At 45.4% G+C, this 12,883-nt stretch overlaps 1 protein-coding gene across 2 annotated transcripts in view; it reads left to right on the forward strand.

Annotated features, from left to right (window-relative positions):
* The window catches only part of LOC140739227 (fibroblast growth factor 1-like), an 88,949-nt gene that overhangs the window by 30,798 nt on the left and 45,268 nt on the right, over positions 1 to 12,883 (forward strand). The window contains exon 1 of one of the 2 annotated variants that reach the window (XM_073067327.1): positions 5,834 to 6,322. The exons of the other annotated variant lie outside the window; for it this stretch is intronic. The gene's annotated coding sequence lies outside the window, so the exon portion shown is untranslated. Of the gene's footprint in view, positions 1 to 5,833; positions 6,323 to 12,883 lie in introns of those variants that run through there. 2 annotated transcript variants of the gene reach the window in all.

Consider the following 12,883-nt stretch of genomic DNA (forward strand, 5'->3'; position numbering starts at 1 on the left):
GTGGATATGTGGAATGCTCTACCCCAGAAGGCAGTGGAGGCCAAGTCTCTGGATGCATTCAAGAGAGAGTTAGATAGATCTCTTATAGATAGCGGGGTCAAGGGATATGGGGAGAGGGCAGGAACGGGGTACTGATTGTGTATGATCAGCCATGATCACAGTGAATGTCGGTGCTGGCTAGAAGGGCCGAATGGCCTACTCCTGCACCTACTGTCTATTGAATCTTTTCCTTGGTCCACTGAGCATTCTCTGTGACAGGATTTATAAATGACAGTCTGTTATGGGAGTCTGGAATCTGGAATGTAAGCAATGCGGCCTGCTCAATGTGTCCAATTGAGTGTAATAAAAACCTCGCTACTGAGGATATTGGTGTGGGAGAGGACACAAACTTATTTTCGTGCATCGTTCCAGTAAATATTTGGAGATAGTACCCATGGTATCATTCAGACACCTTGAGGTGTCCACGATAAGTCATAAACGTAAAGGTGGGTTGAGATCACTGCTCCCTCTGGGGCCAAGAGCTCTCTGCCAATTCTGGGGTCTTGATCTTCAAGTACCCTTCCTCCTTAACTAAGCAAATACCATTGAAGGTGAGTGTGAATTTCATCACTAACAACTGGCTCCAAAAGGTGGTCACCTGAGTCACCCTCTGCTTCATCTGAAGATCCGAAATGGATCTCCTCTGTTGAATTGTGATGTGCAGATCTTCAGAGAAAGGGGAAATAAATGTACCCAATGGAGTTCTCATTTGATGACCACATTAGTGTTAGGCCTGCATCAAACTGTGCTTAGAACCTAACTACAGAAACACTAGGTGTCACCATCTGCTGACGTTCTACCTGAAGCCGCTAAGGGTTTTGTACAGTATTTTCATTTGAAACTGTAAATAATCTGTTTTATGAAGTCCAGAATATTGTATAATAGTAAATACAAGCCAATGCTGGAAATCCAGAACAACACACATAAAATTCTGGAGGAACTCAGCAGGTCGGGCAGCATCTATGGATTGATGAAGATTCTCAGCCCGAAATGTCAACTGTATTTATTTCCATAGATGCTGCCTGACCTGCTGAGATCCTCCAGTGTTTTGTGAATGTTATTGTATAATAATGTATTGTTGTGATAATATAATTCTTTAAATAAAGTTTTGTATATGTAACGAAGTATTTCTTTATCTCAATTTTGCCAAGGATGGACCTGTGTTGTTGCTGCATAACATTCCATTCATTTGGACCTTGCTACACTGCTTGTACTTCATAAAAAAGTTATTGCATGAAAATATCTTTGACGACAAATCCATTAGACACTGTTCAGCACAGAACGTCATTAAAGCCTCGCAGGTAAAAGAGATGGATATGGCTTCCAAGCAGATGAGCAAAGTAGTATGGCAGAATTCTCCCTCTCACAGACAAAGAGTAAGGCCTTGCTTGGCATCATTCACAAATAACCGGAGTTTCACTCCCACTGCAGGCCGCCCTTGAGATGGTTGTGGTACATAAGTCATGATCTTCCACATTTGCCATGAAGTTTCAGTAAGAAGATGCAGTGGTCCTTGTTGAGCTTTGTCCCCAGTGGCTGTGCAACAGAGGACTCAAGGTTCCTCTGCCTGGTCCCAGAGATGCACACCAAGATAAACATCAACCACTCCTGCGGAATCGTCAACTCAGTTTGGTATTCCCTAAAATTATTAGTCTTCCAGTATAATTAATGCCCACAAGTGAATGCTGCTGACTAGCATATTCCAGGGTGGAGGTGTACATGCTGAAGGACAAACCGAAGCTCAAAGCAGCCTCGACAAAGGCCATACGGGAAAAGTCCTCAGACACTGAGGAAATAGACTCAGTATAACACTGTCTCAAACACTTCATAGGTGCACTTTTTAAAGGAAAAAACATTTGTGGCATTGATGCATTGTAAAAGAAAGTATTGAATTGATGGTACAATAGACATAGATACATGAACATTGATGGTACAATGGTAGACTCAGTGGCCACTTTATTAGGTATATCGGCACACCTGCTCGTTAATGCAACTATCTAATCAGCCAATCATGTGGTAGCAACTCAATGCATAAGCACATGCAGAAAAGGTTCAGTTGTTCAAACCAGACTTCAGAAAGTGGAAAAAATGTGCTCAAAGTGACTTTGACCATGGAACGATTGTTGGTGTCAGATGAGGTGGTTTGAGTATTTCGCAAACTGCTGATCTCTTGAGATTTTCACGCACAACAGTCTCTAGAGCTTACAGAGAACAGTGCAAAAAATAAAAATAAAAATCCAGTGAGCAGCAATTCTGTGGGTGAAAGTGTCTTGTTAATGAGAGAGGTCAGAGGTGAATGGCCACACTGGCTCAAGCTGATAGGAGGGTGACAGAGACTGAAATAAAAACACATTACAACAGTGAAATGTAGAAGAACATCTCTGAATGTACAACATATTGAACCTGGAATTAGATGGGGTACAGCAGCAGAAGACCATGAATTTACACTCAAAGGCCACTTTATTTGATACAGGAGATACCTAATCAAGTGGCTACTGAGTGGATGTCCCTTCTTGGAAGGATATAATTTGTTGAAGGTGAAATTTAAAGGCGACATGAGGGGCAACTTCTCACACAGAAGGAGGTGGGTACAATGAACAAGTTGACAGAGGAAACTGTACAAGCAGGTGCAATTACACCCTCTAAAAGGCATTTAGATAAGTACATGGATAGCCAAGATTTAGACGGGTATGGTCCAATGCGAGCTTGAGCAAGCAATTTAGCTGGCATTCATGTGCTGAGATGAAGAGTCTATTTTCTTACTCTTTGACTCAGTGGCTGAACTGTATTTACCAGTTATATTGTGAATAACATATATATTTGAAAAATAAATGTTCACTTACATCACCTTTGAAAGGGTATCTGGGTGTTAGGTCGTGGTGAAGTTTTCTTCTTCACTATTACCACACACTTTAAATGAAGGCTGTTAAATTTGTCACCTGCCTTGAGGTTGGTGTATCTTTCTTGCTCTGTGTCTATGGTTCTGCTTTTCTTTACGGGGCAGCACAGTAGCTTAACAGAGTAACATGCTTCAGCACCAGCGTCCCAGGTTCAATTCCCACCACTGTCTCTATGGGGTTTGTATATCCTTGATGCACCATCAATAACTCATTCTGAGACGTAAGAAACGAGATACCAGCTTTTATTGACTGGAAGAATGAACAACACTACATCCTGGAGAATGAGGCCGGGCTCAGGCCTCAATCGCCTTTATACAGGGGTCTGTGGGAGGAGCCACAGGAGCAGTCCAGACAGGTATATGTAGTTCACCACAATCCTCCCCCTGACTATGTGGGTTTCCTCCAGGAGCACCAGTTTCCTCCTACATCTCAAAGGCATCAAGTCAAGTCACCTTTATCATTATCATTTCAACCATAACTGCTGGTACAGTACACAGTAAAAACAAAACAACGTTCCTCCAGGACCATGGTGCTACATGAAACAACACAAAACTACACCAGACTACCTGAAACAACACAAAACTACATTAGACTTCAGACCTACACGGGACTACATAAAGTATACAAAACATTGCAAGGCAGTACAGTAATTAATAAACAAGACAATAGGCACAGTAAAGGGCAAATTAAAATATAATAATAAATGACGTAAATGTAAATGTAAACAAAGTTTTAGCAGGAATTCAGAAAGAAATGAGCAAAAATTGCAAAGGGAGTGGTGTGCTGTTCAGGGTGTGTGTGTGTGTGTGTGTGTGTGTGTGTGTGTGTGTGTGTGTGTGTGTGTGTGTGTGTGTGTGTGTGTGTGTGTGTGTGTGTGTGTGTGTGTGTGTGTGTGTGTGTGTGTGTGTGTGTGTGTGTGTGTGTGTGTGTGTGTGTGTGTGTGTGTGTGTGTGTGTGTGTGTGTGTGTATATATATATATATATATATATATATATATATTGGTGTCAGATTAGACTCTGTGAATTGAGGAGTCTGATGGCTTGGGGGAAGGAACTGTTACACAGTCTGGTCGTGAATGCTTCGGTGCCTTTTCCCAGATGGCAGGAGGGAGAAGAGATTGTATGAGGGGTGTGTGGGGTCCTTCACAATCCTGTTAGCTTTGCGGGATGCAGCGTGCGATGTAAATGTCTCCAATGCCGGGAAGAGAGACCCTGATGATCTTCTCAGCTAACCTCACTATCCACTGTAGGGTCTTACGATCTGAGACGGTGCAATTTCTGAACCAGGCAGTGATGCAGCTGCTCAGGATGCTCTCAATACAACCCCTGTAGAATGTGGTGAGGATGGGGGGTGGGAGATGGACTTCCCTCAGCCTCCGCAGAAAGTAGAGACACTGCTGGGCTTTCTTTGCTATGGAGCTGGTGATGAGGGACCAGGTGAGATTCTCCGCCAGGTGAACACTAAGAAATTTGGTGCTCTTAACGATCTCAATGGAGGAGCCGTCAGTGTTCAGTGGAGAGTGGTCACTCCGTGCTCTCCTAAAGTCAACAACCATCTCTTTTGTTTTGCTCACGTTCAGAGACAGGTTGTTGGCTCTGCACCAGTCCGTTAGCTGCTGCACCTCCTCTCTGTATGCTGACTCGTTGTTCTTGCTGATGAGACCCACCACGGTTGTGTCATCGGCGAACTTGATGATATGGTTTGAGCTGTGTGTTGCAGCACAGTCGTGGGTCAGCAGAGTGAACAGCAGTGGACTGAGCACGCAACCCCGGGGGGCCCCGTGTTGGAGATGCTGCTCCCGATCCAGACTGACTGAGGTCTCCCAGTCAGGAAGTCTAGGATCCAGTTGCAGAGGGAGGTGTTCAGGCCCAGTAGTTTCAGCTTTCCAATCAGGTGCTGAGGAATGATTGTGTTGAATGCTGAAATGAAGGCTATGAACAGCATTTGAATGTACGTGCCTTTTTTGTCCAGGTTGGTGAGGGCCAGGTGGAGGGTCGCTGTTGAGCGGTTGGGATGGTACGCAGATTGCAGGGGGTCCAGTGAGGGGGGCAGCAGGGTCTTGATATGCCTCATGATGAGCCTCTCAAAACACTTCATGATGATGGATGTAAGTGCAACGGGACGGTAGTCATTGAAACAGGACACTGAAGACTTCTTCGGCACGGGGATGATGGTGGCGGCCTTGAAGCACATTGGAACGATGATGCTGCTCAGGGAGATGTTGAAGATGTCAGTGAGAACATCTGCTAGCTGGTCTGCACATCCTCTGAGCACTCTACCAGGAATGTTGTCTGGTCCAGCAGCCTTCCGTGGGTTGACCCTGCACAGGGTTCTTCTCACATTGGCCACTGTGAGACACAGCACCTGGTCATTGGGAGGAAGAGTGGTCATCCTCACCACCATGTCATTTTCCGCCTCAAAATGAGTGTAGAAGTTGTTCAGTGTATCTGGGAGGGAGGCATCACCCGCACAGTCAGGTGATGTTGTCCTGTAATTGGTGATGTCCTGAATGCCCTTACACATGTGCCGCGTGTCACCGCTGTCCTGGAAGGGGCTGTGGATTCGCTGGGCGTGTGCACGCTTTGCCCCTCTGATGGCCCCGGACAGTTTGGCCCTCACTGTTGTTAGGGCTGCATTGTCGCCTGCTCGGAAGGCGGAGTCTCAAAATCTTCAGCAGTGCACGCACCTCCGCAGTCATCCATAGCTTCTGGTTGGAGCGTGTAGTGATGGTCTTGGACACAGTGATGGGGTAAAGGGTTAGCAGGCTGATTGGTCACCTGGGTGTAATTGGGCTGCGCAGTCTTGTTGGGCCTGAAAGGCCTCTTACTGTGCTGTATCTTTAAATAATTTTTTAAAAGGTTGAAACCAAGGTTTAATTACTGGTTCTGTGGCAAGGTATGTACTTAGAGAGGTAGTTTCGTTTAAAGCTTATTTCCCAAGTAACTGAAGTTCAACAGTAATGGTTGGTTACAGAAACTATTCAAGGAGATCTGAGCAAACATAGTTTCAGAAAGCCCATAGTTATGGCTGAGAAACCAGTGAGGGCGAGTGAAGCCAGGTTACTGAACAGTGATTCGTTCAGACAGTGCGATCGGCAAACAATTCAGAACACTCTGCTCCGAGAATCCACCCAGAAGCAACCTGCCCTCGGCACGAGCTGTTGCCGTGTTTGTTGTTTGCTGCACTGGATTGTACAGCCCTAGCCTCACAGTGTCGCAGGGACAGTCGGCTGCAGGATTAGAAGTCTGACTGGCTATCGGCTCAGGCAGTGCGATCAGACGACGGACAGCTCTTACGCCCGGAGGCCTTTCATCCCTGCTCTCTGTGTCCCCTGCTGACATCTCCTTCCAGCACACTGTGTGGACCCCAGATTTCTCAAAAGGTAAGGAAACCCTTCAATACATACCTCGGACTGTGCCAGAGCCACACTGAACAGTAAGTCTAATGGTGTCAGGATGACACTCAGTTTTTGTAGGCCGACATGAGTTCAATTTGGATTAAACTGCCCCAGTCTGAGTATTGAAATTATAAATTCGCATTCAAAAGCCACATTTAAAAAGGCTGCTTTCTTGTCTGAGAAGAGCTGCTGCTCTATTCCAATATGTATGGTTGCTGCTTATGCCACAGATCTATAATTTAACTGTTGCATTGCTCTAAGATCTTGAATCTCAAGCTGCCTCCCCCACTATTTTTAAAACACTGGATTTGCTTTCAAAAATATTTTTATTGAGTGTCTTCAGACAGATTTCCACAGTAAAAGGGGCCATGTTTGTTGTAAAGAGTGGTGAATAAATGTGGTAGAAAATTCAGAGCCGAAGCCAGGTTCGGAAAGTCTAGTTTGAGTTCGACTAACCACAATTCACCTGAAATATTTTGATCCGATGTGATAAAATGTGAATGTATTTTGAAAAGCTGAAAGGGGAATTGTTAAAATTCTGACTCATTTCCAGGATTAACAGAGGAAAAGAAGAACTTTGCTCTCCATTTTAAAACTCATGCGATTGCTTTCTTAACCTCCTCTCCCTCTCCTTTTCATCTTTCAATCTTCCCATTAAACCTGCCAGCTCCACCATCTATTTAGACTACACCTCTACCCATCCTGTTTAGAAACAGAAATACAGAAAGCCTACAGCACCATTCAGGCTCTTCAGCCCACAAAGCTGTGCTGAAAATGTCCATACTTTAGAAATTACCTAGGGATATCCAGAGCCCTCTATTTTTCTAAGCTCCATGTACCTATCCAGGAGTCTCTTAAAAGACCCTATTGTATCCACCTCCACCACCGTTGCCGGCAGCCCATTCCATGCACTCAGCACTCTCTGCGTAGAAAACTTACCCCTGACATCTCCTCTGTACCTACTCCCCAGCATCTTAAACCTGTGCCCTCTTGTGGCAACCATTTCAGCCCTGGGAAAAAGCCTCTGACTATCCACACGATCAATGCCTCTCATCACCTTATACACCCCTATCAGGTCTCCTCTCATCCTCCGTCGCTCCAAGGAGAAAAAGCCGAGTTCATTGTTTCTTGTGAGGATGCCATTTCTTTCTCCCAGTTTCTCCACCTCCACCTCATCTTTTCTGTTCCAAAATATCTGAAATGTCCTACCTTTTCACAAAGCGTGACTTGGGTGGCACAGTAGCGTAAAGCTATTACAGTGCCAGGGACTGGTGCTCCTCTCCGCGGTTCTCTGCGAGGAGTTTGTACACTCTCCCCATGACTGTTTGGCTTTCCTTTGGCCGCTCTGGTTTCCTCCCACATTCCAAAGATGGATAGGGTTAGTAGGTGGGGTTATTGGCCACATGGGTGCCATTGGGCAACTTGGGCCCATTGAGTCAGAAGGGCCTGTTACTATCCTGTATCTCCAAGTAAGTATTAAAAGTTAATTCTCTTCTGCTGTGGTTGATAGAACCTTTTCTCACATTTCCGTTCCTCATCCTTCTGCTCTCACCCCACTCCACCCAGGCAGAACGGGGATAGAGTTCCCCTGGTCCGTACCTTCCACCTTGAGTCTCCTTCATCATTTCTGACAGCTGCGACATTTTCCCACCATCAGGCACATCTTCTCCGCACTCCTTTCTGCCTTCTGTCTTCGGCAGGGCCCACTCCCGCCGCGGCTCCTTGCTCCGCTCACCTCTCCACTCCCTTTGCCTCGCGGAGATGGAATACTTGCCCTTACACCTAATCAGTCACTACCATCTACTGTAACCAGTCCGTCCAGGTGAGGCAAAGGTGCAGCATGCATTTCCTTCAACTTTGTCTACTGCATTCTGTACTCCTGATGTACTCCAAGCCCTGACCGGGTGATGATTTCACAGAATGCCTACACTCAATCCACCATGGCTTTCTCAAGCTCCTGGCTGCAGACCATTCACATTCCACACTGAGCTGTCCATCCTTCGCCTTCTCTATTGCCAGTATAAAGCCCAGTGTTCGGATTGGCAAAAACGTCTCCTCCACAATCTCCATCAACACAGATGCACCACAAGGTTACGTGCTTAGCGCCCGGCTCTGCTCGTTTTTACACTTATGACTGTGAGGCTGAGCACAGCCAATTTAAATTTGCTGCCGACACCAGTGTCCTTGGTTGAATCAAAGGTGGTGACAAATCAGCACATCAAGTCAAGTCAAGTCACTTTTTATTGTTATTTTGACCATAAACTGCTGGTACAGTGCACAGTAAAAACGAAACAACGTTCCTCCAGGACCATGGTGCTACATGAAACAACACAAAACTACACTAGACTATGTGAGACAACTCAAGGCTACACTAGACTACATAAACCAACACAAAAACTACACTAGGCTACAGACCTACATAGGACTACATAAAGGGCACAAAACAGTGCAGGGCAGTACAATAATTAATTAATAAATAAATAGTTAATAAACAAGACAATAGGCACAGTAGAGGAGAAATTTCAATATAATAATAAATGATGTAGATGTCAGTCTAGACTCTGGGTATTGAGGAGGGAGATTGAAAATCTGGCTGACTGGTGTCACAGCAACCTCTCACTCACAGTCAGTAAAATCAAGGAGCTGATTATTGACTTCCGGAGGAGGAAATTGGAGGTCCATGAGTCAGTACTGACCCGGCATCAGAGGTGGAGGTCAGCAACTTTAAATTCCTCAGAGGATCTGTCCTGGGCTCAGCATTACAAAGAAAGCACGACAGCACCTCTACTTCTTTAGAAACCTGCAAAGATTTGGCAAGGCATCTAAAATTTTGACCAACTTTGATAGATGTGTGCCAGAGAGTATATTGACTGGCTGCATCACAGCCTAGTATGGAAACACCAATACCCATGAAGGGGAAATCCTACAAAAAGTAGTGGGCACGACCCAGTCCATTATGGGTAAAGCTCTCTCCACCATTGAGGACATCTTCATGGAGCAGTGTTGCAGGAAAGCAGCATCCATCATCAAGGACTCCACCGCCCAGGACATGCTCTCATCTCTCTTCTGTACCTTCCTCTCTTCGGGAAGAAGCTACAGAATCCTCAGGACTCACACCACCGGGTTCAGGAACAGTTATTAGCCCTCAACCATCAGGCTTTTGAACCATCTTCACTCACCAGATCCCTGAACATTCCCACAACCTATGGGCTCACTTTCAAGAACTCTTCATCTCATGCTCTCAATACTTATTGCACATGTAGTTATTTATTTTTTCTTTTGTATTCGCACAATTTTTTGTCTTTTGAACATTGGCTGTTTGTCTGTCCCGATGCTATTGTGTTTCATGAATTTACTGTGTATGCCCACAAGAAAATGAATCTTGGGGCTGTATATGGTGATATCTATGTACTTTGAACTTGGAATGTAAACTGGAGGAGCAACACCTTATATTCCAGCTGGCATATTCATACTGACTTTTCCAATTTTAAGTGACCCAACCCCCCCCCACTTAATTCCTTTTTCTTCCCCTTCCCTCTCCCCACCCCCATGTTCCTGATCCTCTGGTCCTCCCACGTTTGTGCCTTTTCCCACTTTGCCCCTTCACCCTCTTTACCTCCTTCTCCCTCCTGCCTCTATCCACTTACCACATGCAGGTTTACCCCCAAGCCCTCTTTCACATCTCCCCTAACGGTTCCCAGTCTCACCTCCGTCACATATCTAAATCCAGCTCTGATAGTGCTTTATGCTCCTGCTTATATCCTTCCAGCAGCTGTTGTCCATCTTGGCATTCCCCTCCCCTCCCCTCCCACACACACAATTTACTTCCCTTTCCTCTTTCTCTCTTTGTTCTATCATTCACCTGCCTGTCTTCCAACTCACCTCTCCTACTTGGTACTACCTAGCTGTCATCTCACACCCCTCCCCAGTCCACCAATCACCTCCGAATCCTTCCTTATCATTACCCTTCGCCTTTTTATACTGACTTCCTCACCCCTCCGATTTCAACCCCAAATTTTGACATTTCCTTCCCTCCTACAGATGCTGCCCGACCCGCTGTGTTCCTCGAGAACATTGTTGAAATACTTTTTTCAATCTTTCACTTTCTACTTTCTCCACCCCACAAACTAGCTCCCGTTGTTTCCAGTGATAGTTGATGCTGTGATTCCTGGGCTGTCACAAAATTAGCAGCCTGCTAGCTATTCTGCCGGAGCTACTGTACGTGTCAATCCAAAGGGAAGAACGACTTGGATTTAAAAAACAGCTTTCATGACCTCAAAGCTTCTGCCATGCAATCCTTAACTGAAAACATTTGAAGCGTTATGATAGCAGAAACAGGACGGCCAGTCTGAGACAGAAATCCGCCATATTTAACATTGTGACAAAGCTTCTTCGTGAAGATGCTTGAGGGAGAAATGTCGCCAGTGACACAGAGGTTAATTACGCTGCGGTCCTGAACTCAGTCCCCTGACAAATGAAGGCCAACACTGCATACACAGTTTTAACCATCCTATCGACGTTCTCAGAAGCCCAGGGCTGAGCAGTGATCAGTGCTGCCTCGTACGCCATGAGTCCTGTGCCAGGCCTGAGATCCTGATCTTCAAGCAGGCGTTCCCAATGGTGGGTTGAAAACAATAGTGGCATTCATCACTGCTGCTCGTTGTCACCAAGAACTGAAGGTGGCATCACAGGCAGACAGGATGGTGAAGAAGGCATTCTGTCCTTCATCAGTCAGGGCATTGACTAGATCGAGATCAGCCTCACTTGTCACATGTACCTCGATACATTGAAACATACAGTAAGATGTGTCATTTACGTCAATAACCAACACAATCCAAGGATTCTACTGAGGACAGCCAGCAGATGTTGGTGCCAACGGAGCACGCCTTCAGCTTACCCAAACGTCTTTGGAATGTGGGAGGAAACCAGAGCACTTGGAGAAAAACCGCATGGTCATGGGGAGAACGTACAAACTTTTTACAGGTAGCAGTGGGAATTGAACCCTGAATGATGATCACTGGCATTGTAAAGCGTTGCTCTAACTGCTACGCTGCTGTGGTATCCTTCAGTATAAGAGTTGGGCTGTTCTGTTGCAGTTGTGGAAGATGTTGGTGAGGTCATAGATGGCGCATTGTGTACAGTTTTGGTTACCCTGTTATAGATCATTAAGGTGGAAAGAGTGAAAGAAAGATTTGCGAGTATGTTGCCAGGCTCAAGGGCCTGAGTTATTGAGAGAGTAAGAGCAGGCAAAGGCTCCTTAAGAAGGAGTTGATCGTGGATTACAGGAGGAACGCAGACAGGCTAGCCCCTATTGACATCAATGGGACTGTAGTTGAGTGGGTGAGTAGTTTCAAGTTCCTCGGTGTACACATCACCAGACTATGTAACAGTTTCTTCCCCCAAGCCATCAGACTCCTCAATACCCAAAGCCTGGACTGACACCTTGCCCTATTGTCCTGTTTATTATTTATTGTAATGCCTGCACTGTTTTTGTGCACTTTATGCAGTCCTGTGTAGGTCTGTAGTCTAGTGTAGCTTTCTCTGTGTTGTTTTTTAAGTAGTTCAGTCTAGTTTTTGTACTGTCATGTAACACCATGGTCCTGAAAAACGTTGTCTCATTTTTACTATGTACTGTACCAGCAGTTATGGTCGAAATGACAATAAAAGTGACTTGACTTGACTTGACTTGGAAAGTGGAGCTGAAAGACGGAAGAGATGAAAGTTGGAGGTGGAAAGCCAAGAAGTCGGGCAAGTTCTTCATGCCTTTCTTTGAAAAGCCCGGAACAAGCAGTTCGACACATTCCATGGAGTCGCCTGCACCTGCTACAAGTTTGTTAGAATCCGAAGGTGGATCAGGTACAAATGCGTCACAAGCCGAGGAGGAAGTCAAGTCAGATAAATCCGAGTATGACAAGATTAAGAGTGAGGCTGCCACAGAGAACGTGGACGTGACAGGAGGGGTGGTGGTGGTGATGTTGAGTTTATTGACGAGATTTTACCTGACGAGATTGACCCTGACGACACTGAACCTAGTGAACTGGATGGTGACAAAGAGCCTCGAACTGTCATACCAGAAGTGATTGAACAGCATGACACTGAACTTCTGAAATTCGACAAGGATACTGGAAAAGCAATTCTGCCTGACGCGTTGAGAACAGAAATAATAAAGCTGGGTTCAAAGTATTTCCAAAACGGTGAGGGGCCATTCCTACCAACAAATAACCGCTCAATGAACAAAACTTGGTTCAAGAGGAAATTGGGAAATGCTCGTGGTGAGGAAGTTACTTGCTCATGGCTGGTCTAGTCCCCTTCTAAAAAGTCTGCATTTTGTATCTGTTGTCTTCTCAATTCCCAGTCAGACCATCAATCCTCATTGGAGCAGGAAAGTGGAGTCAACCAGTGGAAAGCACCTGAAAGGATTAGTGTTCATGAAAATGCCAAGAATCATCAGGAATGCTTCACACAGTGGAAAGAAATGGAAAGAAATTTAGCTGGAAACAGAGGAGTCATTGACGCAGTATTTCAGTCAAGATTGAAAAGGAAAAG

This window comes from Hemitrygon akajei, chromosome 15 (assembly GCF_048418815.1).
Source record: "Hemitrygon akajei chromosome 15, sHemAka1.3, whole genome shotgun sequence".
Lineage (NCBI taxonomy): Eukaryota > Metazoa > Chordata > Chondrichthyes > Myliobatiformes > Dasyatidae > Hemitrygon > Hemitrygon akajei.